The following is an 8299-nucleotide window of genomic DNA, read 5'->3' as shown; positions in this document are numbered from 1 at the left end:
CTCAAACAAATCTATGAACAATAGGATGACCATATGGAGGATCAAGTGATACAAGTAAAGTGATATGTGTCTTAGTTTCTGTAAGTTTAATTGTAGAATAAATTTCATGCTCTACATCTACATTAATGTCTTCTGCATAGAAATATATATGGAGATTTGCAGAACCAATTGGAATGTATTCTGAACTTTGAGTTAAGGATTTTGTTGTTAACACTATGTTTATTTTATTCATTTTTGAAAATCTGGGATGCTTCACAAATTTGCATGTCATTCTGTGCAAGGCCAAGCTAATCTCTTCTATATCATTCAAAATTTAGTATCTGTGCTGCTGAAGGAAGCACTGTTTATTATTAAGTAGAGAATGTCACCTCGATTATAATGCAATTTTTATTAATCAGTTTCTTATAGGTATACTGATAATAATGGAAGATTTATTTTGTGTGGCAGGATAGAAAATGCAAAATATAGTTCAACTCCTGGCTAGGGCATATTATCAAGTATTCATATAGTGTAGTGCACAAAAGGAAAATGTCTCAAAGCACATCATTTGGTCTTTGGATATTTCAAAACAACTATAGCATTCTCTGTATAGTAACTCAAAATCTCCAACTAAAATGCCTATGCATTGTCCCTGGTTATTCCAGTTGGAAATCTTTTGTGTGAGTTTATGAATTTAGCATATACTTTATATTACTGTATTTCAAAGAAATTTGAAGACAGTCCTTTGTTTACTCTTAAAGGGTACATTTCTTTAGTTGCTTCAAACATTGGTGACCTTACATTTCCACATTCTTATTAGTCATTTAAATGGCCAGATTGTATGATCTATATTTTTCCTCCTCCATATACCTCAGGGATATGGATTGTTACCCACTACACCACAGTGGATGGCTCGCTGTACTTCTGGTATGAATGCCGCCCTTACCCACCTGCTGGTCAAGTACTCCAGGATTGCATAAAGCTTTTTGCCATGGTATATTTTGTCCTACAGACTGACAATCTTTTTTCTCAGTTGTCATATGACTAACTTCTTCCTATAGTTCAAAATTTCCCTTGTGGGACCAGAAAGATAGCCCAGTGGCCCAACTGCTGTGCTCACATCCTGATGCCCTGTAGCTCTGGAACCCTGCCAGTATGGTCCTGGGGCTTACCATCTGGGCTCTAGAGAGGGTTCAAACAGCACTTCATCCATCAGCCTTGTGGGTCCAGGACCTCTATGAGTGGCCGGGGGTTTGCTGAGGACTGCCAAGGATCCCCACTCTGAAAAACAAAAAAGGATCAAGCCTGCTTTGAGAACTACCATTTAGGAGAATCAGTCACATGCTCAAGGCATGTGAACCATTCTCATTTTGTAGTTTGCTTGTTTCTTAATTTTTGTAACCATTAACAAGTCCTCATAATTTTATTTATATACTACTTTATAGAAATGAACCGCTTCTATCAGCCTAATGACTGTATCTATATTCAAAATCGTATTTAAATAAGCAGTTAACATACCACAGTAAAATGCTCAGTTAATAGTTGTTTGATGAATGAATACGGTGAGATAAATATATGTGTGTGTGTGTCTGTGTCTGTGTCTGTGTGTGTATGTAGTGCTAGAGCGATAGCACAGCAGGTAGGGTGTTTGCCTTTGCATGCGGCTGAACCGGGTTTGATTCCTCTGTCCCTCTCAGAGATCCCGGCAAGCTACCAAGAGTATCTCGCCCGCACGGCAGAGCCTGACAAGCTACCTGTAGCATATTCAATATGCCAAAAACAGTAAAAACAAGTCTTACAATGGAGATGTTACTGGTGCCCGCTCGAGCAAATTGATGATCAATGGGATGACAGTGACAGTGACAATGTATATGAATACACATATATATAAAGATTTAATTCAGTGTTGCAAATCACTACTTTAATAATGGCATAACAGAAAAGAATGACACTGTATCTATTTCTAAGACCTAAGTATTGAACCAATTGTATCTACTTTTATACTCCCTACCAATGTATTTATCTGGAATACTTGAAATATTCAATTAAAAATCAAGAGTATGTTCATTCAAATTACTAGGCACACACAATCTAGTATTAAATTGCCCACCTGGGCCAGTATCCAGCTGTCAATCTCAGGAGCCTTACTTTATTTCAGAATCTGATGGGTAGAATTATTTAAAAATTGGATTTTAGATTCCATAGTTTCGAGGTTAGGCTTCCCAGGTGGTGCAAGAAGGCCTAGGTGTCCGTCAACAGTTCTTGGTCATCTGGGCAATTTGTGCCATCACAGGCCTGAGGATGTGGTGTTGCTCAAACTTTTGCATACCTGGAATTAGCTGGCTCTAACGGCAGTGCTCAGAGGCCTCCAGACCACAGCCAGCACTGCTGGGTGCCTCCAGGGATGCACCTGTAATACTTAGGGGACCAAGAGGTTTGAGGGATCAAGCCAGGATGTGCAGTGTGCTAAGTAAGCACCTTAACCCTCACCATTATCTTTCTTTTTTTTTCAATCTGGACTTTATTGATCTAATAAAATTACATTAAGAATTGAAATGAATTATACATTATTGTGCTCATGTTTCCCCCTTACAAAGTTCGAGAACCCATCCCTTCACCAGTGCCCATCCTCTACCACCAGTAAACCCAGCATCTCTCCCACCCTCCCCAGTCCCGTCTCCCCCCACCCCCACCCCACACTGCCACTATGGCAGGGTATTCCCTTTTGTTCTCTCTCTCTGATTAGGTGTTGTGGTTTGCAATAAAGCTGTTGAGTGGCCATTGTGTTCAGTCTCTAGTCTACATTCGGCATGCATCACCCTTCCCCCGCATGATTTCCGACCACATTTTACTTGGTGTTCCCTTCTCTGAGTTGCCCAGAATGAGAGACCAGCCTCCAAGCCATGGAGTCAACCTCCTAGTACTTATTTCTACTATTCTTGGGTGTTAGTCTCCTAGTCTACTATTCTATATTCCACAGATGAGTGCAATCTTTCTATGTCTGTCTCTCTCTTTCTGACTCATTTCACTTAGCATGATACTTTCCATGTTGATCCACTTATATGCAAACGTCATGACCTCATTTTTTCTAACAGCTGCATAGTATTCCATTGTATAGATGTACCAAAGTTTCTTCAACCAGTCATCTGTTCTAGGGCACTCTGAGGGGTGCTCCTTTGTATATGATCTCCTTCTTTGATCTTGCTGCTTGCAGTATTGTGTCTCTATCCATAGCATCCATCATTCTGACTATGATATGCCTTGGGGATTTTTTATTTGGGTCCCTTTTAGCTGGTACCCTTTGGACACCTTGAATCTGGATGTCCATATTTTCTAGCTCTGGGAATTTCTTAGCAATGATGTCTTTGACTGTGTTTTTTTCACTAAGATTGGTCCCCTGTGGTTCTGGTACTCCAATGATTCTTATGTTGTTTCTCTTGAGGTCATCCCCTAGGATTCTAATTCGCTCTAGAGCCATTTTGAGGTCTTTGGCCATTATTTGTTGTTGCCTATATGCTTTCTGCAGCTTGTCTTCAAGATCGCTGATTCTTTCTTCGGCAGCAGTCATTCTACTATTGAGGACTCCTACTGAGTTTTTTATTTCATCTACCGATTCTTTTAATTGTGTCACTTCTGTCCGTAGCTTTGAAATTTCTGCTCTCATTTCTTCCTGGATTATCTTGGTGGATCGTTCCAATGCTGCATCCATATCCTCCCTTAATTTATTGGATGTTCGCTCCATCGTTAATTTGAGTTCTTCAACCATCTTCACGATTTCCTCTCTGAATTCTTTATCAGAGACGAGACTATATTTCTGGGGGGTCATTGCTGGGGTTGCAGAGATCCTCCCTTCCATCTCTGCTGGTGGTGGGGATTTTCCCTGTTTCTTCATGTTGATATGGGTTTTACTATTTGGCGCTCTCCTTAGCTTGAGAGGGGTCTCAAGAGAAAGCATGTGGCTATGATCTTTTTACAAAGGACTTTATGCTGCTGCTCCATGAGTTAATTAACAGTCTTTGTGAAATAAGGATAGGCTAGGTCAGTTGACTATTAACATATAGTGACTGAGGTGACCAGGGTATTCTTCAGAGGGATAGATTCTATCGATTAAGGCCACGCCCCTTTTGAGGCCACGCCCCCTTACGTGTGGTCACGCCCCTTACAACGTAATGGAGATGGGAGGGGTCAGGCCCGAGGCAGGGAGACTCAGAGGCGCGAGATGGAAGGACAGGGTCTGGGGTCTTCGGGGGCCCCAGCCCGTGGCCGCGGGGGGATCCGAGCGCTCTTCCACAGGGGGTCGGGTCCGAGAGGGAGAGTGCCAATCACCTGGTTGAGATGGGAAGGGTCAGTCCCGCCGCAGGGAGACTCAGAGGCGCGAGACGGAAGGACGGGGTCTGGGGTCTCCGGGGCCCCAGCCCGTGGCTGCGGGGGGATCCGAGCTCACCATTATCTTTCTCACCCTTGTTTTCTCCTTAACTTTTCATCAAAAGTAGAACCACAATGGCTTCTATCTGCTATTGATCATGCCTAAATGAAAAGTCCTGTTCTTTGCCATATAAACCTCTAACCCTAGATAATCTATACAGATTAACTCAAGTTTTCCTATTTGTTTGCTTCTAACTAAAGAATCCAGTTTTCTCTTTTTTGTTTTATTCTCCATTTGCAAACAGTGCAATTTGTTTTAATATTTCACCATTTAAGGGTAACAAATAAACATTAGTGATTTTTACTATTATTAAGATCCCTTAGCATGGATTCAGTGTGCTGCTATTTACTTATTTATCCTGGGACAGACCAAGATTTAGAATTCTGTTAATAATTGTCCCAGACTTGGAACATCATAATGTTCCAAGTCTGTACCCATCACCTGTGTCAGCATCTTCCACCAATGTACCAAGGTCCCCTCCCTTTCCCATCTCTCTTTAGCAAAGTCACACTGTTTTAAATTTGACTATTCCTCTGTCCAAGATTCTCCACCAACACACTTCTATTACTTCTAGTCAAACTAATTATTTCCCTGACAGTTTTCCTGTTCTTGGCATTCTTAGTAGTATAATCCAGGACCAAGGGTTTGCCATCATTTGATACTTTCCATTCTCCTGTCTTAGTTATGCTCCACTGGCCAAATGAGAGAGGTCATCCTATACTAATCTTCCCTCTGACTTGCTGCACTCAATTAGATATGCCCCATGTTACAGCAAACGGCATGATTTCCTCTTGAATAGGGTCCACTTTAATTCACATTTTCTCCCATAATTTCCACAAAGGAGTCACACTCATACTTTAGATCCACTTACAGTACATTGCTAATTATAATTCTATTTTCATATTCACATTTCTACTGTCTATAATGCATAGCTAGATGTCCCTACTCAGTGTTTAAAATATTAGCATTTCTGCTCTCCATATCTCTCTAGGTAATACAGTCCCCACTGAGTAAAGAAAATCTCCAGCCCATGTTTGATAAATTACTATATTCTCATTTAGTAATTGGAGTGATATTTTAAAGCTTGAAAAGGATAATAAATTAATATATTTACAGCTAGTAACAAGACACATTTTTGGCTTTATTGCCCTTAAGAAATTAAAATACTTGATACTTATAATTGTGGGATTCATGATAGTTTGCATGTTCTTATAAGGGAGGGCATATGATTTCACCACAGGAAGCTATAATATCATACACAAAATGAGGCAGCATTTAAGAACAATTTCCTGAATGAAAATATCCTATCTTCTTTTGCCAAATTATGTTTGGTATTATTCTGGTAGTGACATGAGCGCTAATGTTCTCTGTAGCTATTCATGCAGAACTATGGAATCAGCGGGTGAAGATAATGAAGTTGTAAATGTGGAGAAGTATTGTCACACTAAATGAGATAATTCACTCTGTCAAACATTTAATCCAATAACTCATTCTTGCAGCTTGCTTCCTTTCTATACTCTTTTTAATTTAAGGAGGGGACAAAAGACTATTTTGGTATAACAGGCAGTGATCATAGGTTTCATTCTAAATCCCTGTATGTTTTTATTCCTGTAAACATTGGGAGCTCTCTACTGTTGGGATTTACATTATGCAAGTATAAATGACATAAGGTGGATATAAGTTTGGGGAAAATGTATATGTAATATTAAATTAGTAATATCACAAAGAAATAATTTGGCCAGACATAGCAGTCACCCACTTGGTGAAGTTATGGAAATGAGGGAAAGCTTGACATTTCAATTAGTAGTTTGGAATTTTGAAATTTAATTTGTTCTCTGAGAGTTTTACATGAAAATAATTTCTAACCTTCCAGAAATTCTGTGAAAATCATTTAATTTTTTTTAATACTAATACCTTTTAAAAAAGAAATGAGGTGAGCTTTACAAGATGGTTTATCATAGTTAATTTCAGTATGCGAATGCATTCTGATAAGTTGTTACATGGGACTTATGATCATGTAGAATGTTACTAAACCTGTTTTCATCCATTCTGTCAATCGCCTTCTCCCTCCCTCCTTCCTTCCCTCTCTCCCTCCCAATCTCAAAAACTCCACTCTTGGTTTCTTTGATCTTTCTATATCATCTTTTCATTTCTATTTAACTGCAGTTTGTATTATTACCTTCCACCTGACTTTTAGTTCTTTAGTTTTATTTCTAATGTCATTAGATATAAAGATAATTGTTAAGTTTAAACAGATAATACAACGGGTAAGGTTCTTGCCTTGCACAAAGACAACCTGAGTTAGATCTTTGGAAGTAGCAGTGAAATATTCTGTATTTATCCATCTGATCTCTTTTTGTTTTCTGGCCATAGGTGGCATGGTGCTTAAAGATACTCTTAGCAGTGTTTAGGGAACCACCTGTGGTGCCAAAGATTAAACCTACAATGCCACAGTCAAGACAAAGGCCCTACTCACTATACTATATCTCCAGCACCAAAGGCATTGTTTTCGTTTATATGTGTGCAAATGCATTCATTGACAGACCTGTTATTAAACCCAATCACTATCAATATCCTCCTTTGTGTCTTTGTCTTTTTATTTTTCATGTATTTAGTGATGAGAAGTTGAAAACATACATGTTAGTGTTCTCTTTTTAATGTAGTGACTTCATCATTGTATATTATTATTTTTGTCTCTTGTTAAGTTTTGTTTGAGTGTTCTTTTATCCTCATATTGCTGTTCCTGACGTTTTTAAGTTGGTGCCCACCTGGAGAAACATTTCTGATCTCCTTACCTTAAGCCTGCAGTTATCATTAGAGATAAAGTGCATCTGTTGGTGATAGAATATAGTTGAGTTTGTTTTTTAAATTCCCCTAGTCAGTCTGAGTCTTAGTGATTTTAGTCACTATTGATATATAAGTCTTATAACATTTTATCTTTTTATTCTATGGGCTGAAGTGATAGCACAGCAGTTGGGTGTTCGCCTTTCACACGGCCAACCTGTGTTCGATTCCTCCGCCCCTCCCAGAGAGTCCAGCAAGCTACTGAGAGAATGGAGCCCACACGGCAGAGCCTGGCAAGCTACCCGTGCGTATTGGATGTGCCAAAAACAGTAACAATAAGTCTGTCAATGAGAGATGTTACTGGGGCCCACTTGAACAAACCGATGAGCAAAAGGATTTTTATTCTATACTCCATAGAAAATATTTTATTTTTATATTGGATCAATCTATTAGTCACTATTGATATATGAGGGCTTCTATCATTTTTCTATTTTAATTTTCAATATTTAAAGTTTTCTTTTTTCTTATGTTTCTCTGGCATTTCATTTGGTATAATTTTATAATTTTTTTCAGACTTCTATTTTAGTTTTTTTTAACCCCTACTGCAGACTTTTGTTTTCTGTAGTGTGTTTGTATGAAAATCTCAAATATTCTATTTTTTGCTAATGTTGTCTTCCTGTTATTTGCCTATTGAGATCTTATTCTTTCTATCATCTCTTGTAATAATTTTTCTTCACAAATTGTTCCTTTGTTAGTGAGAGCATCAAAAACTAAAGGCATCAATAGTTATTTTTGATATTTATTTCCCATTAAATCACATTCTTTAATTCAGGGTATAATATCAGGTTTTTATAGAGTTGCAGATCTCTAATATTGCTTATCTATTCCCTTTTTCAAACTTGTATGTTTCAAATAAAGGAGCACATTTCAATAATTTTTATAACTGAAGTGTAGTCATAGTGAACACCTTTTGTTTGTATTAGAAGGTTTTTATTTGTCCTTCATATGTGAGAGAGCTTTCAGAATAGAGTATTTCTGGGTGGTAATTTTGGGGAAGGGGTGGTCACATTCAGAGGTGATCAGGGTTGTTCCTCGTAATGTTTGGGAAAC

General features: G+C 38.4%; 1 non-coding gene across 1 annotated transcript; it reads right to left on the bottom strand.

Moving 5' to 3' along the window:
* Positions 1-236: 236 nt before the first annotated feature.
* On the bottom strand, positions 237-341 carry LOC129406633 (U6 spliceosomal RNA). Its single transcript, XR_008631121.1, has one exon. It is a non-coding gene; the product is annotated as a U6 spliceosomal RNA (small nuclear RNA).
* Positions 342-8299: the final 7958 nt, after the last annotated feature.

The sequence above is a fragment of the Sorex araneus genome, chromosome 7 (genome assembly GCF_027595985.1).
Source record: "Sorex araneus isolate mSorAra2 chromosome 7, mSorAra2.pri, whole genome shotgun sequence".
Taxonomy (NCBI): domain Eukaryota; kingdom Metazoa; phylum Chordata; class Mammalia; order Eulipotyphla; family Soricidae; genus Sorex; species Sorex araneus.
The sequence above is the reverse complement of the archived record's forward strand: the minus strand, read 5'-3'. Positions and strand labels throughout refer to the sequence as shown.